Source organism: Cherax quadricarinatus, chromosome 75 (genome assembly GCF_038502225.1).
Source record: "Cherax quadricarinatus isolate ZL_2023a chromosome 75, ASM3850222v1, whole genome shotgun sequence".
Lineage (NCBI taxonomy): Eukaryota > Metazoa > Arthropoda > Malacostraca > Decapoda > Parastacidae > Cherax > Cherax quadricarinatus.
Window position 1 is genome coordinate 11139251 of NC_091366.1, and position 22501 is coordinate 11161751.

Here is a 22501-nt window from a genome sequence, read left to right on the forward strand (position 1 = left end):
TGTAGCTCTACTGTGCATTCGAAGCTCAAAACCACATGATCGCTGGTCCCAAGGGGTCTTTCATATGTGATGTCCTCAATATCTGCACTACTCAAGGTGAATACTAAGTCCAGTCTTGCTGGTTCATCCTCTCCTCTCTCTCTTGTAGTGTCCCTTATGTGTTGGTACATAAAGTTTTCCAGTACCACCTCCATCATCTTAGCCCTCCATGTATCTTGGCCCCCATGTGGCTCCAAGTTCTCCCATTCGATCTCCTTGTGGTTAAAGTCGCCCATGATCAGGAGCTTTGCCCTGCATGCATGAGCTCTTCTGGCCACTGCAGCCAGTGTGTCAACCATCGCTCTATTGCTCTCGTCATACTCTTGCCTTGGCCTCCTGCTGTTCTGTGGTGGGTTATACATCACCGCAATTATCACCTTGGGACCTCCAGAGTGAAGCGTTCCTGCCACACAATCACTTTCTTCTCCCCTGTCTCGTCTCTCCAGCTCATCAAAATTCAATCGGTGTTTGATCAGCAATGCCACTCCTCCACCCCCCCTGTTCCTTGTCTTTCCTCAGAATCTGGTATCCTGTTGGAAAGATGGCATCTGTTATCATACCTGTAAGCTTGGTTTCTGTGATCGCTATGATGTCTGGTGATGCCTCTTTGACTCTTTCGTGCCACTCCTCCCACTTGATTGTTATTCCATCAGCGTTTGTGTACCATACCTTCAGTTTCCTTTCCAACACTGTGGTTTGGGGGCCTGTGGGGGTGGGAGACCTGGTAGCATACTGTGGGATTCTATGGTTGGGGGTTGGGTGGAAGCTGTGGGTATGGATTGTATTGTGTTGGGATGGTGTGATAGGTTGTGGTGTTCTGAGGATAGTTGTGTGTGTGCTTGCCCTTGCTGCTCTGTTCTGCTCTGACTGACCTCTGCTGGTTCCATCCTTGTCTCCTTTCCTAGCTCCTTTTGCTTTTTTGTCCTCTCCCTCAGCTGCTGTCTCCCTGTTTGTGTTCTGTCTCTGTCTAGGAACACCTTGTACTCTTCAGAGTTTTTCAACCTTGGTTTCTCTTGGAGGATCCTGTTCCGCACTGTTTCTGTCCTGAGAATCAGCTTGATCGGTCGGTTTCTCCCCTTCAAGTACCCCCCTATTCTCTGAAAATTTACAATCTCATCCATGTCTTCTCCCCCTATTTCCGTGATGATTTTCTCGATCTCCTTTCTTTCTTCCTGCCATCTTTCAGTGTGTGTTCTTTCCTCTCTCTCCCGAAGCCCATGGATAAACACTGATTTTGCCCTTTCCTCCTCCCATTGCCTCTCCCTCTGTGACTCTGGTTCCTGTCTGTATGTGGTCATTTTCTCCCTTGATTTTTCCAGTGGCTCTTGATAGCATGGTTGTGCCTCAGCATTCGACCTATCTCCCTCTCCATCTGCACCCATCTGCTCTTCCCTTCCAATCCCTGGCCCTTCTTTGCAGGCTGATATGACCTTAGCATAATTCATATCTCCTTCCTTCCTGTTCAGCCTCTCAGCTTCATATGGTGCGTCTTCTCTGGTCACTGCCCCTGAGACTTGCTTCAGCCTGTTTACCTCAAATTCTAGGACCCTTACCCTGTCTACTGCAGTTTCGACTTGTGCCTCCCAATTCTTTGTCTCCTTCTCCAACTTCTTTTCCCATTTCACAGAGAGCTCTTTCTCCATTTTTTCAGAAAGCTCTCCTAATTTTCTCTCCTATTCTTGCTCTATCCTTTTCCACTGCTCCTCCATCCATTCCTCCCTACCAGTACCATTGTCATCTGATCCCTGATTTCTGCGAGTCCCAACCATTTTTTTTTTTAGTGAAAGAGAGAGAGAGAGAGAGAGAGAGAGAGAGAGAGAAAGAGAAAAAGATAAAAGGGGAGAAAGTGAGAGAGAGGAAGAAAGAGAAAGGGAGGGTAGAAGGAGAGAGGGGGAAAGAAGGGAAAAGGGGGGAGAGAGAAAGTGAGAGAGAGGGAAAAGGTAAGAAAGAGAGAGGGGGAGTGACAAGGGAAGAGAGAGAGAAAAGAAGAGAGAGAGAGGAAGAGGAAGAGAGAGAGGAAGAGGAAGAGAGAGAGGAAGAGGAAGAGAGAGAGGAAGAGGAAGAGAGAGAGGAAGAGAGAGAGGAAGAGGAAGAGAGAGAGGAAGAGGAAGAGAGAGAGGAAGAGGAAGAGAGAGAGGAAGAGGAAGAGAGAAGGGAAGAGAGAGAGGATGAGAGAAAGAGAGAGAGAGAGAGGAAGAGAGAGGAGGAGAGGGAGAGAGATGGGGGGGGGGAAAGGAAGGGTTAGAGGGTCACATCACAGGAAGATGTGAAATCCTGTATATATATATATATATATATGTGTGTGTGTGTGTGTGTGTGTGTGTGTGTGTGTGTGCATGCATGTGTGTGTGTGTGTGCTACAGCTATTCAAGTGCCTAACAGTAGATCCTGTACTCACCTAGTGTGTGTGTGTGCGTGTGTGTGTGTATGTGTGTGTGTGTGTGTGTGTTTGTGCATGCTACATCCATTCAAGTGCCTAGCAGCAGATCCTGTACTCACCTAGTGTGTGTGTGTGTGTGTGTGTGTGTGTGTGTGTGTGCGTGCGTGCTACAGCTATTCAAGTGCCTAACAGCAGATCCTGTACTCACCTAGTGTGTGTGTGTGTGTGTGTGTGTGTGTGTGTGTGTGTGTGTGTGTGTGTGTGTGTGTGTGTGTGTGTGTGTGTGTGTGTGTGTGCGTGCTACAGCTATTCAAGTGCCTAACAGCAGAGCCTGTTCTCACCTAGTGTGTGTGTGTGTGTGTGTGTGTGTGTGTGTGTGTGTGTGTGCATATGTTTATGTAAGCAGTCCTTATTTCCCACGTATGTACTACATATGTATTGCATATGTACCCGATCTCTTGGTTCCCACTGTACTGTCTTATGTGTTTAAAATTACGTTCAAAAATAAATACACTAGGCTTCGCCTGTATGCCGCTACCTCTAAATTCTATTAAATGCCAGTAAATGCTGCTTATTCTAATTCTGATAGCTCGAGGAGAGTGACCCCCAATTCCAGCTAGAGACAGGTACTGTTGACCCCATGCAACTCAAACTAGGTGAATATTATTTGCGGCTGGCAGTGGAGTAACGTTGTGGGTCTGTCCTGTGTCCCAGAAGTTGAAGATGCTTGATGCTTCTCGGTAATTTTTGCACTAACTTCCTGTATGCACTATAGTCTCTAGCTCATCTAATTTTTTCACTGACTCACTGTATTTACTGACACATCTATACATATCTCTTATCTCCCTGGTCTTGAGTCGCACTTATTCTTCAAAATACACCACTGTATTATTATGGCAACACTATTTAGGCCTGACACAACCGTTCACCTTCCTTCACCCGGCCCCCACTAAACACTTAGTCACTATTTCTTTGTTTTCACTTCTGTGATCACTTATATTTCCTTTTTGCGTGCACACGCCTATATCCCACACTATTCCTTATGGCACACCCCTCAAGGAAGGTTCCTTGATGTTGGTGAGGGGCTCTTGATTTAGGGAATTGGATCTGAGCTCCAGTTCCCCGAATTAAGCCTGAATGCCTTCCACATCCCCCCCCCCCAGGCGCTGTATAATCCTCCGGGTTTAGCGCTTCCCCCTTGATTATAATAATAATCCTTATGGCACAGTCAGAAATTACCACCAAAACACGAGCTCAAACCGCGTGACTCCTCCACGTGTGTGTGTGTGTGTGTGTGTGTGTGTGTGTGTGTGTGTGTGTGTGTGTGTGTGTGTGTCTGTGTGTGTGTCTGTGTGTGTGTCTGTGTGTCTGTCCTCACCTATCCCCATCTGTTCTCACCTATCCCCATCTGTTCTCACCTATCCCCATCTGTTCTCACCTATCCCCATCTGTTCTGCCTATCCCCATCTGTCCTCACCTATCCCCTTCTGTCCTCACCTATCCCCATCTGTCCTCACCTATCCCCATCTGTCCTCACCTATCCCCATCTGTTCTCACCTATCCCCATCTGTCGTCACTTATCCCCATCTGTCCTCACTTATCCCCATCTGTCCTCACTTATCCCCATCTGTCCTCACCTATCCCCGTCTGTTCTCACCTATCCCCATCTGTTCTCACCTATTCCCATCTGTTCTCACCTATCCCCATCTGTCCTCACTTATCCCCATCTGTTCTCACCTATCCCCATCTGTTCTCACCTATCCCCATCTGTCCTCACCTATCCCCGTCTGTTCTCACCTATCCCCATCTGTTCTCACCTATCCCCATCTGTTCTCACCTATCCCCATCTGTTCTCACCTATCCCCATCTGTGCTCACCTATCCCCATCTGTTCTGCCTATCCCCATTTGTCCTCAGCTATTCCCCATCTGTCTTCACTTATCCCCGTCCATCCTCATTTATCCAAACCTATTCTCACTTATCCTCGCCTGTTCTTCACATCTTAAAGAAGAAATCTTTCAATAACGACGTCTTTCTTTCGCCAAGTTACTGCTTTCGCCAATTTTATTGGCGCTTTTTTTTCCTTCAAAGTTTGGCGAGGGATGTGGTCAGTCATTTAGAATCGCTCAGAGCAGCGTTTAGAGAGGGAAAACTTTTGAATATTTTTGAAAAAAAAGAGAGAAAAAATGAGAATCTCTTGACTCTGTTTACTTGGAATTAAAGCGAAGAGTCGAGGGAAGAAATCTGCATGTCTAGAATAGGAAGACTTTGTGATCTGGGAATGGGGAGGTGCAGGAGTTGTGATCTGGGAATGGGGAGGTATAGGGTCTGGGAATGGGAATGATTCCTGACTAACCTTCTCCAGAACGTCACATCCTCTGAAATAGCCGGGTCACCATCTGTCCTGGTCCGTCTTCTTGAGATAGCCGTGTCACCATCTGTCCTGGTCCGTCCTCTTGAGATAGCCGGGTCACCATCTGTCCTGGTCCGTCCTCTTGAGATAGCCGGGTCACCATCTGTCCTGGTCCGTCCTCTTGAGATAGCCGGGTCACCATCTGTCCTGGTCCGTCCTCTTGAGATAGCCGGGTCACCATCTGTCCTGGTCCGTCCTCTTGAGATAGCCGGGTCACCATCTGTCCTGGTCCGTCCTCTTGAGATAGCCGGGTCACCATTTGTCCCGGGCCGGGACTGCACCGACGATCCTACTATTGACTGCTCATGAGAGAGATCATTTATTCCTTGGATGACTGGAGTCTGGAACATGTTCGTACAGCATAATAATGTCAACGAAAGAAAGTCAGTTGACCAACTGAAATCGCTGCCCACAGATGGCTGCAGCTTCGCTCTGTTCCCTATTTGAATGTCTCGCAACAATAAAAAGGCTGATGTAGGTAACAGCTCTTTGCTTATACCATACCCTTGATGAGTTTCGAGAGTCTCACTACTCTCGAAGCCCGGCCATGAGCCAGGCTCTTAAATAAAATTAGGAAGTCCTTACCTATCCTTGTGAAACCTTGATAAGTAAAACATAATTGTTGAAACATTTCGCCTACACAGTAGGCTTCTTCAGTCAAGTACAGAGGTAGCACGTTTAGCGAAATAAAGATGCAATCAGTCCCTCAACCTTGGAGAAATAGTATTGGAGGTGGTCAGTCCCTCAGCCTGGAGAAGAGTTCAGCTTCATGGTCTTAGTTTGTTGGTATTTTTTTCACGTTTTCAACATTGTAAAATCTTGTGTAAAAAAATAGGGGAAGGTGGTAAGAGGTTCAGTAAGGATATCTAGAGAGATGGGTATTACCCCTGAGGGAAGATGTGGGAGGGAAGATGGGGCGGGTGAGATAGCGTCTCTGAGCGTGATTGTGGCGATTGTGATGCAAATGCAGCAGGGTTACCAGGAGGAAAACATGAATTACCAGGAGGAAAAGGAGGATTACCAGGAGGAAAAGGAGGATTACCAGGAAGAAAATAAGGATTACCAGGAGGAAAAGAAGGATTACCAGGAGAAAAAGGAGGATTACCAGGAAGAAAAGAAGGATTGCCAGGAGGAAAAGAAGGAATACCAGGAGGAAAAGAAGGATTGCCAGGAGGAAAAGAAGGAATACCAGGAGGAAAAGAAGGATTACCAGGAGGAAAAGAGGAATTACCAGGAAGAAAAGAAGGATTACCAGGAGGAAAAGAAGGAATACCAGGAGAAAAAGAGGGATTACCAGAAGGAAAAGGATTACCAGGAGGAAAAGGATTACCAGGAAGAAAAGAAGGATTACAAGGAAGAATAGGATTACTAGGAGGAAAAGAGGGATTACCAGAAGGAAAAGAGGGATTGCCAGGAGAAAAAGAAGGATTACCAGGAAGAAAAGAAGGATTACCAGGAGGAAAAGAGGGATTACCAGAAGGTAAAGAGGGATTTCAGAAGGAAAAGAAGGAATTCCAGGAGGAAAAAGAGGGCCATACCCCGGCCGGGATTGAACCCGCGGTCAGACAGTCTCAAAACTCCAGCCCGTCGCGTTAGCCACTAGACCAGCTAGCCACAATTGTGGCTAGCTGGTCTAGTGGCTAACGCGACGGTCTGGAGTTTTGAGACTCTATGACCGCGGGTTCAATCCCGGCCTGGGTATGGTTTGTTTGCAATCGTGTCATTACGATTTCGTGAGTCAGGAAAAGAGGGAATACCAGGAGGAAAAGAAGGATTACCTGGAGGAAAAAAGGAATTACCAGGAGGAAAAGGAGTGAAATACTAGAGGGAAACATGGAAATAATGAAATACCTGGGGAATAGTGAGTAGGGAAAATACTTAGAAAATAGGAAAACACGGGGCAAACACGTGCACAGCAGCACCACCAGTAACACCACCAACAGCAGCACCACCACCAGTAACACCACCAACACCACCACCAGTAACACCACCAACACCACCACCAGTAACACCACCAACAGCAGCAGTACCACCAGTAACACCACCAACAGCAGCAGCACCACCAGTAACACCACCAACAGCAGCACCACCACCAGTAACACCACCAACAGCACCACCAGTAACACCAACAGCAGCACCACCAGTAACACCACCAACAGCACCACCAGTAACACCAACAGCAGCACCACCAGTAACACCACCAACAGCAGCACCACCACCAGTAACACCACCAACAGCAGCAGCACCACCACCAGTAGCACCACCAACAGCAGCAGCACCACCACCAGTAACACCACCAACAGCAGCAGCACCACCACCAGTAACACCACCAACAGCCGCACCACCACCAGTAACACCACCAACAGCAGCACCACCAGTAACACCAACAGCAGCACCACCAGTAACACCAGCACCACCAACAGCAGCACCACCAGTAACACCACCAACAGCAGCAGCACCACCAGTAACACCACCAACAGCAGCAGCACCACCAGTAACACCACCAACAGCAGCACCACCACCAACAGCAGCAGCACCACCAGTAACACCACCAACAGCAGCAGCACCACCAGTAACACCACCAACAGCAGCACCACCACCAGTAACACCACCAACAGCAGCAGCACCACCAGTAACACCACCAACAGCAGCACCACCACCAGTAACACCACCAACAGCAGCAGCCCCACCAGTAACACCACCAACAGCAGCAGCCCCACCAGTAACACCACCAACAGCAGCAGCCCCACCAGTAACACCACCAACAGCAGCAGCACCACCAGTAACACCACCAGCAGCAGCAGCACCAGTAACACCACCAACAGCAGCACCACCAGTAACATCAACAGCAGCACCACCAGTAACACTAACAGCAGCACCACCAGTAACACCACCAACAGCAGCACCACCAGTAACACCACCAACAGCAGCACCACCAGTAACACCACCAACAGCAGCACCACCAACAGCAGCACCACCAACAGCAGCACCACCAGTAACACCACCAACAGCAGCAGCACCACCAGTAACACCACCAACAGCAGCACCACCACCAGTAACACCAACAGCAGCAGCACCACCAGTAACACCACCAACAGCAGCACCACCACCAGTAACACCACCAACAGCAGCACCACCACCACCAACAGCAGCACCACCACCAGTAACACCACCAACAGCAGCACCACCACCAGTAACACCACCAACAGCAGCACCACCACCAGTAACACCACCAACAGCAGCACCACCACCAGTAACACCACCAACAGCAGCAGCAGAACCAGTAACACCACCAACAGCAGCACCACCACCAGTAACACCACCAACAGCAGCACCACCACCAGTAACCACCAACAGCAGCACCACCACCAGTAACACCACCAACAGCAGCAGCCCCACCAGTAACACCACCAACAGCAGCAGCACCAGTAACACCACCAACAGCAGCACCACCAGTAACATCAACAGCAGCACCACCAGTAACACCACCACCACCAACAGCAGCACCACCAGTAACACCAACAGCAGCACCACCAGTAACACTACCACCAACTGCAGCACCACAAGTAACACCACCACCAACAACTGCAGCACCACAAGTAACACCACCACCAACAACAGCAGCACCACCAGTAACACCACCACCAACAGCAGCAGCACCACCAGTAACACCACCACCAACAGCAGCACCACCAGTAACACCACCACCACCAACAGCAGCACCACCAGTAACACCACCACCACCAACAGCAGCACCACCAGTAACACCACCACCAACAGCAGCACCACCAGTAACACCACCACCAACAGCAGCACCACCAGTAACACCACCACCAACAGCAGCAGCACCAGTAACACCACCACCACCAACAGCAGCACCACCAGTAACATCACCACCAACAACACCAGTAACACCACCACCAACAACAACACCAGTAACACCACCACCACCAACAACACCAGTAACACCACCACCACCAACAACACCAGTAACACCACCACCACCAACAACACCAGTAACACCACCAACAGCAGCAGCACCAGTAACACCACCACCACCACCAACAGCAGCAGCACCAGTAACACCACCACCACCACCAACAGCAGCAGCACCAGTAACACCACCACCACCACCAACAGCAGCAGCACCAGTAACACCACCAACAGCAGCAGCACCAGTAACACCACCACCACCACCAACAGCAGCAGCACCAGTAACACCACCACCACCACCAACAGCAGCAGCACCAGTAACACCACCACCAACAGCAGCAGCACCAGTAACACCACCACCGCCAACAGCAGCAGCACCAGTAACACCACCACCGCCAACAGCAGCAGCACCAGTAACACCACCACCACCAACAACACCAGTAACACCACCACCACCAACAGCAGCAGCACCAGTAACACCACCACCACCAACAGCAGCAGCACCAGTAACACCACCACCGCCAACAGCAGCAGCACCAGTAACACCACCACCGCCAACAGCAGCAGCACCAGTAACACCACCACCGCCAACAGCAGCAGCACCAGTAACACCACCACCGCCAACAGCAGCAGCACCAGTAACACCACCACCGCCAACAGCAGCAGCACCAGTAACACCACCACCAGTAACACCACCACCACCACCAACAGCAGCACCACCAGTAGCCACCACCAGTAACAGCACCACCAACACCACCACCAGAACAACAGCAACACCGGAACAGCAGCACCAGGACAACAACAGCTGCACCACAAGAACAGCAAGAGAAGCACCAAAGCAGCAGCAACAGAAGCACCAAAACAGCAGCAACAGAATCACCAAAACAGCAGCAACAGAAGCACCAGAACAGCAGCAACAGCAGCACCAGAACAGCAGCAACACCACCATAGCAACAACAGCACCACCGGAACAGCAGCAACACCACCATAGCAACAACAGCACCACCGGAACAGCAGCAACACCACCATAACAGCAACAGCACCAGAACAACAGCACCACCGGAACAGCAGCACCAGAACAACAGCTGCTCCACCAGAACAGCAACAGAAGCACCAGCAGAACAGCAGCACCAGAACAGCAGCAGCACCAGAACAGCAACAGCTGCTCCACCAGAACAGCAGCAGAAGCACCAGCAGAACAGCAGCAGTAGCAACACCAGAACAGCAACAGCAGCACCAGAACAGCAACAGCTGCTCCACCAGAACAGCAGCAGTAGCAACACCAGAATAGCAACAGCAGCACCAGAACAGCAGCAGCACCAGAACAGCAACAGCTGCTCCACCAGAACAGCAGCAGTAGCAACACCAGAACAGCAACAGCAGCACCAGAACAGCAGCAGCAGCACCAGAACAGCACTGAAAAGAAGAATGGAGCGTCCCTAGTGAAGAATTTATCACAGGGAAACTACCAGCACAACAAGGAATACCAGCAGATATTCTCCAAAAATATCGCCCGGGAAATATCGCTGGAAAATATCTTATGAAAAATATCGCTCGAGTAATATCGCTGGAAAATATCGCCCGGGTCATATCGCTGGAAAATATCTTATGAAAAATATCGCTGGAAAATATCGCTCGAGCAATATCGCTGGAAAATATCGCTCGGGTAATATCGCTGGAAAATAGCTTATGGAAAATATCGCTTAGGGAATATCGCTGGAAAATATCGTTATTTGTGGATATTTATCCAGGCGTAGTTCTGAAATATGACAGGATTCAGTGTATTTTATATTTATTACTGAACTGTATGACCCATTCGGGTTTATGCTTCTTCCCTCGTATAATAATAATATTAATAATATTTTAGAAATAATTGTTGTTTACTTCCTCATATTTCTCTTTCTCTTTTTCTTTCTCTCTTCTCTCTCTCTCTCTCTCTCTCTATCTCTCTCTCTCTCTATATATATATATATATATATATATATATATATATATATATATGTCGTGCCGAATATGTAAAACTGGTCAGTTAGCAAGAACTCATTTAAAATTAAGTCCTTTCAAAAATTTTCTCTTATTCGTTTAAAGATATATTTTTTTCTTTAATGTTAATGTAAAAATTTTTAATTTTGCACCAGAAGGAACTTAGAAAACTTACCTAACCTTATTATAACAAGAACAATTTATTTTAGCCTAACCCAACTAAATATATTTTATATTTGTTTACAATAATTTAATACTAAACAAACACAGTGAAATATATTTTTTTCGTTAGGTTCAGAATGATTTTGGCGAAATTATTGCATACACAAATTTTCACTTTTCCTATATGGCAAGATGAGCGTTGCTATTTAAGCCAAGATTCGGCACGACATATATATATATATATATATATATATATATATATATGCCAGCCAGCCAGCCAGCCAGCCAGCCAGCCACAAAGCCAGGGAAACAATGCACCCAACAATGAAAGAAGAGGCACATGTCAGGTGTGTGGAGAGTTTCGAGCACGCAACAGGGACGGCCGTATTCGTGCACACAATAGGTGTGCGGGATCACATATGCCCCCAGCAGAGAGCAGCCCACAGCCTCCACAGGCAGATGACAATTCCAATGGCAACCTCGTCACTTGCGATAACCTTCTGTTGGCATTCAAATCCACTGCTAGCAGTACACTATCCCACATCCCTAAAGCAGCTCGCCCATATGCAGCAGGGAAATTCACAGACCTTCTTAAGCGGGTGAATGGAGGTTCCACCAACTTAGAAGCCCGAGGCACCATCCAAGCATGGCGCAACCTTCTCTTGTTCGGCAATGTCTGTCTTGCAGTTCCTGAAAGACGAGGCAAACTGCTAACCACGTCAGTTATCAAGGCAGTGCGCAACTACCCAAGAACGGATAACTGTGTCCCTCTTCCCCATCATCGCAGGAATCAAAGAGGCAGACCCAAGAAAAGTCCTACTGAGAACGAGAAAATTTGCGCACAGGTTAGCAAAAAAATTGAGGAAGGTAACACAGTGGGAGCAATAAGAATAATTACAAGTGACGACACTGTAGCCCCCAAGGATGAGACCACGGCCCAAGCACTAAGAGACAAGCACCCAACCAGGGACACCACAGCCATCAACGACAACCCTGAGGAAGACCCTATCACTGAACAATTAATTTTGCCAGAATCGGAAGTCTATAAGGCGATCGTGTCATTTCCAGCAGGATCTGCAGGAGGTTACACTGGAATTCGACCTCAGCACCTCAAAGAGATGGTAAATCCAGTACTCGGTGAATCTGCATCAATTCTTCTCACCGAGTTAACAACTTTCGTCAACAATTGCCTGGCTGGGCGAATCCCAGAAGAAATTAAACCTTTCTTTTTTGGAGCCTCACTATGTGCTTTGAAGAAGAGGGATGGGGGAATCAGACCCATTGCAGTTGGAAACACTCTTCGCCGTCTCGTTGCCAAAGCAGCAGTGAGAAACATTCGCCTAGAAGCTGCCACTTTACTCCAGCCACACCAACTGGGCTTTGGGGTCTCTCAAGGCAGTGAAGCTGCAGCTCATGCGGCAAGGGCCTACATCAGGGACCTACCAGAAGACAAGGCCATAGTCAAACTTGATTTTAGAAATGCCTTTAATATGGTGAGGAGAGATGCTGTTTTGCCAGCTGTTCGGGTTCGGTTCCCCAGTCTCTTTCCCTTCATTTCAGCCGGCTACAGCAAACCCTCAATTCTTTTGTTTGGAGAACACGAAATTCAATCATCAGAGGGTGTTCAGCAGGGTGACCCACTTGCTCCACTTCTCTTCTGCTTGGCAGTAAGAGAACTAACTTCCAGCCTACGCAGTGAGCTCAATATATGGTACCTGGATGACGGCACTCTGGCAGGTACTGAAGAGTCCCTCGTGGGGGACCTACAACTGGTGAAAACACAGGGAGAAGGCTTGGGACTCATCCTCAATCCCTCTAAGTGTGAAATCATCACAGCGAACCAGGAAATAATCAATGCTGTGCGAAGAATCCTCCCGGAAATCTCAACTACAACTCCGTCCAACAGTACCCTCTTGGGGGCACCGCTGGGTCACCAGGCCATCGATACTGTCCTCAGGGACAAATTGAATGACCTTATGAGAATGGAGGAGAGAATAAGCGATCTTGATGCCCATGATGCTCTGTATCTCCTCACAAGGTGTCTTACTATGCCAAGACTCACTTACTTCTTGAGGTGTGCACCCTCTTTTGACAACCCAACACTCGATGAATATGACGCACACCTGAGATCAACTTTTAAGAAGGCACTGAACCTGTCACTAGAGGATGAGCAATGGGATCAGGCAACCCTCCCAGTGCGACTGGGAGGTATAGGGGTGCGTAAAGCAACGCATGTTGCTTTACCTGCTTTTCTGTCTTCGTGTTTGGCTTCCAGTGCATTAGTCAAGAAGATAGTGCCCGAACGCTTGAGAGACTTGGTAGGAGCTCAAGACCCCAGGTTTACTGAAGCAGCAATTCGGTGGGACACCCTTACAGACTCCTCCAGTAGACCAGCTCCTCCCAAACAGCACAAACAGTCCCACTGGGACAAACCGATCATGGAAAAAATCGCCAACACAATGCTCTCCAATGCTTCAGGAAAGAACAAAGCTCGTCTCCTGGCAGTGAAGGCACCACACTCAGGAGATTTCCTGTTAGCTGTTCCCAATTCCTCCCTGGGCACCCGTCTCGACCCACAGGCCATTCGGATTGGTGTTGCTCTTCGCCTAGCCGCCCCCATCCTCACCGAACATAGGTGTATTTGCGGCAGGGCGACAGCTGATCAATTCGGACTCCATGGTCTCGTGTGTCACACAGCAGAAGGGAAGTATGCCAGACATGAGGAGATCAATGACATAATAAAGAGAAGCCTCGCCACAGCCCGTTGCCCAGCTCAACGGGAACCCCAAGTACAGAGGTCTGATGGAAGTCAAAAGCGTCCTGATGGAGCCACTATGCTACCCTGGAAGGATGGAAAGCAGATTGCCTGGGACTACACCTGTGCTGCCACATTGGCAGACACCTACTTGCCATACTCTGTAGTGGAAGGGGGTGGAGCTGCCAGCCACAGGGAGACCCAGAAGATCCGAAAATATGAAGACCTTACCCCTTGCTATAACTTCATTCCAATAGGGTCGGAGACCCTTGGAGCATGGGGCAAGTGTGCTCTAAAGTTCCTCAAAGAGCTGGGTGAAAAGCTCATCATAGAAACCAAGGACCACAGGGCGACCAGCTTCCTCTTTCAGAGACTCAGTGTTGCGATCCAGAGAGGAAATGCCTGCAGCATTCTGGGCACGCGGCCCACCGCAGGGGAGCTGGACGAAGTATTCGAGATGTAGCTCTGAGTTACCTATGTTGTTTTACTTTGTATCATATTTTTGTGAATGTTTCGTCAATGTATTTTGTCTTTAAATAAAATATACATACATAATATAGGGGGTGGTAGGAGAAAATTCTCAAACAGCTTCAGGGAGAATCTTGAGTTTTCCCTGAAGCAAGTTTATTCTTTTCTCTGAGGATGAGGGTCCCCATGACAGTTCTAGAGGTGGTACCTCCCTCTATATATATATATATATATATATATATATATATATATATATATATATATATATATATATATATATATATATACATATATATATATATATATTGAAGAGAGCTTGGAAGAATAGGAGAAGTTAGGTGATAAGGAAGAAGAAAAGATAAGGAACAAGATCAGAAAAAAGAAGGGACAGTGCAGAGAAAGTGAGAAAAAAAGAGGGACGGGGAACGAAAGTAAGAAAAAGGGAAAGAACCAAGAGGGGAAGGTGGATGAGGAGGAAGGGAGAAGAGATTGGAAAACGCACAAGAACTCACGGGATGGAAGGTGTTTGTCAAATTCTGGAGAGGTTGTAGCCTTCATTGTGTGTCTGTGTTGTGTGTATATGTGTATGTGTGTGTGTGTGTGTGTGTGTGTGTGTGTGTGTGTGTGTGTGTGTGTGTGTTAGAGAAATAGTCTCTCTGCCTCTGACCTACATCTCCTTAGTGACTACCTTTAAGTTATATATTTACCTTGAGTAGTATCTGCCTTGAATAATTCACTATCTACCTTAGAGTAGTTGTCAGTGGAGTCAGCAAGACATCATATTGGTGTCAGTGTTACACAGGGAAATGTACTTGGGTCATTGTAATGGAATTTCTACTTCAGTGACCTCCTTCATCTTATCCCATAATCCTATGTATATGCAGATGACTGCACTCTGACATTTACTTATCCAGGAGAGGAAATGCCAGCTGCTGTAAGCTACGTCAGTCACCAGCTCACTGTTACATCAGCCTGGGGAAAACGATGGCAGGTTACACTTGCTTCTGAGACAACACAAATGATGGCCTCTATGCACCATGATGGTGATACTTGAGCAGTAGTATGAATAAGTACCCGGGGATGAGGTTGATATCCTTGGGGTGAAATTTGACTCCGGACTGACTATGAAGAACCACGTTGTAAATCTTGCAAACAAAGTGGCCAGGAAGCTTACATCATTTAGACGTATCTCGCATTTGCTCAACAATAAAGATTGCAAGATTGTAACGAGGCACGAGTGCTCTCACACCCTGAGTATGCTTTCCTTTCTTGCATTGCCTGCGTCCTCTTCCCCTCCCTTTTCCCCTCGCCTCACCTACGACTTCTGAACCAAATAGTGAACAGTGCAAGGCAAACATGATAAGTTCCTCAAGTCGGTTTCTGATCAGCCGGGCTGTGATGCATACGTTGGACAGCACCAGTTGCCTGGTTGATCAGGCCGGCAACAAGGAGACCTGACCTAGGAGCAGGTCATGGGGGGCGTTAACCCCCAAAATCGACTCCCGGTAGGTAGACACCAGGTAGCATCATAAACACTGGTTCCTCCTTCCCCGGTAATTATTACTGAAGATCTTAAATAAATATTACTGATTACGAGACATGTGTTCCAGTACTACGTGAACGGTATTGGAACACACAAGTATTGGAACACAAATGAAGTACATCAAACAAGATGGAAACAACAGCATCAAGTATTGGGCTCCAATATTCTCTTCCACGACCTACTGCTCCCGTCCTTTCCACCTCTCCCATAGCCGCGGAAAAGCAGAAATGCAGTAGAATTTTCTGTCTGACGGGATAAATAGAGCGGAAATTTTTAAGCAGAGTAAGAAATAAAAGAAATAAACACTGTATTCCACGGAAAAAGAAGAAAAACATTAAGGAATGTTTTCTCAGAGCGGAACCATAAGGGATAAACGGGACCGGAATGTTTATGGAAGGAGTTAACGGGGCGAGAATATTCCCGGCAACGGGAGGAAACGGGTGAACGTGTAGGGTACGGGGGGGGGGGGGAGACGAGACGTGACAAGGGAATACAAAGTTGGCAAATTGGTGCGGGTATCCGCGGACCATCACTCGGAGTGGTCCCGGACCATGGTGATTAATTGATGGCCCGACAGCACTATTCCTTCATACACGAACTGATGCTGCTGCTATTCCTTTTGCTGTTCCTGTTGCTGTTGTTCCTCTTGCCGTTGTTGTTACTGTTGATTCTGCTGCTGTAATTTTTGCTGTTATTGTTTCGGCTGCTGCTGTTGTTACTGTTTCATCTGATGTTATTCCTGTTTTCGCTACTGCTGCTGTTCCTGTTTCCGTTACCTCTGCTGGTCCTGTTTCCTCAAGTGTTGCTATTCCTGCTCCTGTTCTTTGTACTGTTGCTGCTGCTGTTCCTGTTGCTGCACTTCCTGATCAGCTGCTGCTATTATTCTCTATTTGTCCAGATGTGAAGTCATTGTGCACATTGTGTACGTGAACACTATGACACTATGTACATGGAACAGTGTACATGATATAAATAAATTGTATACATGAACAATACGTACATGAAATGTTTAGAAAAGTGTGTACATGAAATGTTTAGAAAAGTGTGTACATTGAACATTGTACGTTTAAGAAGTGTGTTGTTGATGGGAGATACTCTGCCATACTGTCTCCAGCCTTGTTAGCACCACCCAGTGAAGGAATCACCTTTACTATCATTCAGTCAGTCGCTTTCTTGCCAGAAGTGCGTTGATTTTACAAGTCATATCCTCACCCATCCTTCGGAGTGCAGGTACTGTACTTCCCACCTCCAGGACTGTAACATCATCACCCATCCTTCAGAGTGTAGGTACTGTACTTCCCACCTCCAGGACTGTAACATCCTCACCCATCCTTCTGAGTGTAGGTACTGTACTTCCCACCTCCAGGACTGTAACATCATCACCCATCCTTCAGAGTGTAGGTACTGTACTTCCCACCTCCAGGACTGTAACATCATCACCCATCCTTCAGAGTGTAGGTACTGTACTTCCCACCTCCAGGACTGTAACATCCTCACCCATCCTTCTGAGTGTAGGTACTGTACTTCCCACCTCCAGGACTGTAACATCATCACCCATCCTTCAGAGTGTAGGTACTGTACTTCCCACCACCAAGACTGTAACATCATCACCCATCCTTCAGAGTGTAGGTACTGTACTTCCCACCTCCAGGACTGTAACATCATCACCCATCCTTCAGAGTGTAGGTACTGTACTTTCCACCTCCATGACTGTAACATCCTCACCCATCTTTCAGGGTACAGGCACTGTACTTCCCACCTCCAGGACTGTAACATCCTCACCCATCATTCAGAGTGTAGGTACTGTACTTCCCACCTCCAGGACTGTAGCATCCTCACCCATCTTTCAGAGTACAGGCACTGTACTTACCACCTCCAGGACTAACATCCTCACCCATCCTTCAGAGTGCAGGTACTGTACTTTCCACCTCCAGGACTAACATCCTCACCCATCCTTCAGAGTGCAGGCACTGTACTTCTCACCTCCAGGACTGTAACATCCCCATTCATCCTTCTGAGTACAGGTACTGTACTTCCCACCTCCAGGACTGTAACATCCTCACCCATCCTTCAGAGTACAGGCACTATATTTCCCACCTCCATGACTGTAACATCCTCACCCATCCTTCAGAATACAGGTACTGTACTTCCCACCTCCAGGATGTAACATCCTCACCCATCCTTCAGAGTGCAAGTACTGTACTTCCCATCTCCAGGATGTAACATCCTCACCCATCCTTCAGAGTACAGGTACTGTACTTCCCACCTCCAGGACTAACATCCTCACCCATCCTTCAGAGTACAGGTACTGTACTTCCCACCTCCAGGACTTACATCCTTACCCATCCTTCAGAGTGCAGGTACTGTACTTCCCACCTCCAGGACTGTAGCATTCTCACCCATCCTTCAGAGTGCAGGTACTGTACTTCCCACCTCCAGGACTGTAACATCCTCACCCATCCTTTAGACTACAGGTACTGTACTTCCCACCTCCAGGACTGCAACATCCTCACCCATCCTTCAGACTACAGGTACTGTACTTCCCACCTCCAGGACTGCAACATCCTCACTCATCCTTCAGAGTGCAGATACTGTACTTCCCACCTCCAGGACTCGAGTCTGGCTAACTGGTTTCCCTGACTTCATAAAAGCCACCTTGATCACACACCAGCAACACATTAAATTAAACCTAATCACGCCTACCCTTGCCCAATCGTGCTCAGGTCACGCCCACCTCGACCTACCCATGTTCGGGACACGCCCACCTCCGCCCACCCTCACTTTTAAAATTTACAACGTTAAAGTTCGATAAAACTGGTGTTTTGAGGCTGCCTGGGAGAATATAATAAAATTTCAGATGTAATTTTGGCCAACAATGGTTCCTTGCGGAATTGGGAACACTGCAACGGGCTCCATTCATACGTCCAGACGTGTAATTTCCGCCCTTAAGTGCATCCGCTATGGTACGTGCGTATGTGAGGCTTGTGTACGCACCTGTTGAATTAGAGTACACACGCCAGTGTGCAAATACTTTTGTTTATATCGCCGATGTTCAGGTAACCAAGAAGAAACTCTAATGTTATCGACATATTTGGGTTCAGAAGTAGTGTGTGTAGCTGTGAGAATGTCACAGGGAGGAGCAGGACTGTGAAACACACACCGCGCTGAACACTACTGTTGAAATCAACAAATGATACAGTAGAAGTTCTGGGTATTGCAACAGAGAAGAATAATGTGGTTATCCTTGTATCTGAACCACCGTCAACAACGACTGAGGGTTCACTGAACACACGATAGACATCTGCCTTGAAAATTCTTCATCAATTATTATTCACCTTGAATATTTTAACTTGTGTTGAATGGAAGATGTAGACAACAGTAGTGTACCAGAATTATTACCTGGCAGCAAGTTAACCCCCCTACCCCCCCAAACACACACACACCATCCACAACCCAACCCCCCCACACACACGGGACCAAGAGCTGTGAATCAACCCCTGCAACCACAGTTAGGTGAGTACACACACACGGGACCAAGAGCCGTGATAATTAGAACTACAAACTTTGATCATACAATAGAGCGAAAAAATAATGTGAGGGACCTGGGAGTGGTAATGTCTGAGGATCTCACGTTCAAGGATCACAACAGTGCCACGATCGCACGTGCAAAGAAAATGATAGGATGGATAATGAGAACGTTCAAAACAAGAGATGCCAAGCTAATGATGATCCTTTTTAAATCACTTGTTCTCTCTAGGCTGGAATACTGCTGTACATTAACATCTCCATTCAAAGCAGGTGAAATCGCAGATCTAGAGAGTGTACAGAGAACATGACTCGCGAAATCGTAATGACACGATTGCAAACAAACCATACCACGGGCGGAGATAGAACCCGCGATCAGAGAGTCAAAACTCCAGACCGTCGCGTTAACCACTGGGTTCTATCCCCGCCCGTGGTATGGTTTGTACAGAGAACCTTTACTGCGCATGTATGCTCCATCAAACTACTGTGAACGCTTGGAAGCACTTGACTGGTACTCACTGGAGCGCAGGCGAGAGATATATATTATAATCTACACTTGGAAATCCTAGAAGGAATAGTTCCGAATCTGCACACACAAATCACTCCCTACGAAAAATACCCCCAATTAAAAGTAGGGGCGCCATTCGTACAGTAAGAGAAAACACCGTAAGTGTTTGGGGCCCAAGACTGTTCAACAGCCTCCCACCATGCTTAAGGGGAATTACCAATAGGCCCCTGGCTGCCTTCAAGAGGGAGCTGGACAGAAACTTAAAGTCGGTGCCGGATCAACCGGGCTGTGGTTCGTACGTTGGGCTACGTGCGGCCAGCAGTAACAGCCTGGTTGATCAGGCCCTGATCCACCGGGAGGCCTAGTCGTGGTCCGGGCCGCGGGGGCGGTGATCCCCGGAATACCCTCCAGGTAGACTCCAGGAAGGAATTAAAATCTTGAAGATATTACCAATAGAGAACAAACAAGAACCTTCATAAGAGATGAAAGAATCAGTGAAGGAACACAGAAAACTTGCAAATGATACCACAAATATTTCTTCACGTGCACAAAAAATCCCAGTCCAAAAACACGTCTAGAATTGACGGAAAAAAGAAATGAGTGAAATTTTGGAAGACCGGTATGAAAGACCAGTATGAAAGACCAGCATGGAAGACCAGCATGGAAGACCAGCATGAAAGACCAGTATGAAAAACCAGCATGAAAGACCAGCATGGAAGACCAGCATGGAAGACCAGTATGGAAGACCAGCATGAAAGACCAGCATGGAAGACCAGTATTGAAGATCAGCATGAAAGACCAGTATGAAAAACCAGCATGAAAGACCAGCATGGAAGATCAGCATGGAAGACCAGCATGAAAGACCAGCATGAAAGACCAGCATGGAAGACCAGCATGGAAGACCAGCATGGAAGACCAGCATGAAAGACCAGCATGGAAGACCAGCATGGAAGACCAGCATGAAACACGAGCATGAAAGACCAGCATGGAAGACCAGCATGGAAGACCAGCATGGAAGACCAGCATGGAAGACCAGCATGGAAGACCAGCATGGAAGACCAGCATGGAAGACCAGCATGAAAGACCAGCATGGAAGACCAGCATGAAAGACCAGCATGAAAGACCAGCATGAAAGACCAGCATGAAAGACCAGCATGGAAGACCAGCATGAAAGACCAGCATGAAAGACCAGCATGAAAGACCAGCATGAAAGACCAGCATGAAAGACCAGCATGAAAGACCAGCATGAAAGACCAGCATGGAAGACCAGCATGAAAGACCAGCATGAAAGACCAGCATGAAAGACCAGTATGAAAGACCAGCATGAAAGACCAGTATGAAAGACCAGCATGAAAGACCAGCATGAAAGACCAGCATGGAAGACCAGCATGAAAGACCAGCATGAAAGACCAGTATGAAAGACCAGCATGAAAGACCAGCATGAAAGACCAGCATGAAAGACCAGCATGGAAGACCAGCATGAAAGACCAGCATGAAAGACCAGCATGAAAGACCAGCATGAAAGACCAGCATGAAAGACCAGCATGAAAGACCAGTATCAAAGACCAGCATGAAAGACCAGTATGAAAGACCAGCATGAAAGACCAGCATGAAAGACCAGCATGAAAGACCAGTATGAAAGACCAGCATGAAAGACCAGCATGAAAGACCATGAAAAACCAGCATGAAAGACCAGCATGAAAGACCAGTATGAAAGACCAGCATGAAAGACCAGCATGAAAGACCAGCATGAAAAACCAGCATGAAAGACCAGCATGAAAAACCAGCATGAAAGACCATGAAAAACCAGCATGAAAGACCAGCATGAAAAACCAGCATGAAAGACCATGAAAAACCAGCATGAAAGACCAGCATGGAAGACCAGCATGAAAGACCAGCATGAAAGACCAGCATGAAAGACCAGCATGAAAGACCAGTATGAAAGACCAGCATGAAAGACCAGCATGAAAGACCAGTATGAAAGACCAGCATGAAAGACCAGTATGAAAGACCAGCATGAAAGACCATGAAAAACCAGCATGAAAGACCAGCATGAAAGACCATGAAAAACCAGCATGAAAGACCAGCATGAAAGACCAGCATGAAAGACCAGCATGAAAGACCAGCATGAAAGACCAGCATGAAAGACCAGTATGAAAGACCAGCATGAAAGACCAGCATGAAAGACCAGTATGAAAGACCAGCATGAAAGACCAGTATGAAAGACCAGCATGAAAGACCAGCATGAAAGACCAGTATGAAAGACCAGCATGAAAGACCAGTATGAAAGACCAGCATGAAAGACCAGCATGAAAGACCATGAAAAACCAGCATGAAAGACCAGCATGAAAGACCAGCATGAAAGACCATGAAAAACCAGCATGAAAGACCAGCATGAAAGACCAGCATGAAAGACCAGCATGAAAGACCAGCATGAAAGACCAGCATGAAAGACCAGTATGAAAGACCAGCATGAAAGACCAGTATGAAAGACCAGCATGAAAGACCAGCATGAAAGACCAGTATGAAAGACCAGCATGAAAGACCAGCATGAAAGACCAGCATGAAAGACCAGTATGAAAGACCAGTATGAAAGACCAGCATGAAAGACCAGCATGAAAAACCAGCATGAAAGACCAGCATGAAAGACCAGCATGAAAGACCATGAAAAACCAGCATGAAAGACCAGCATGAAAGACCATGAAAAACCAGCATGAAAGACCAGCATGAAAGACCATGAAAAACCAGCATGAAAGACCAGCATGAAAGACCATGAAAAACCAGCATGAAAGA

General features: G+C 47.4%; 1 protein-coding gene across 10 annotated transcripts in view; it reads left to right on the forward strand.

The window, feature by feature from the left end:
- The window catches only part of LOC128691825 (uncharacterized), a 1033854-nt gene that overhangs the window by 915150 nt on the left and 96203 nt on the right, over positions 1–22501 (forward strand). The window lies entirely within an intron of this gene.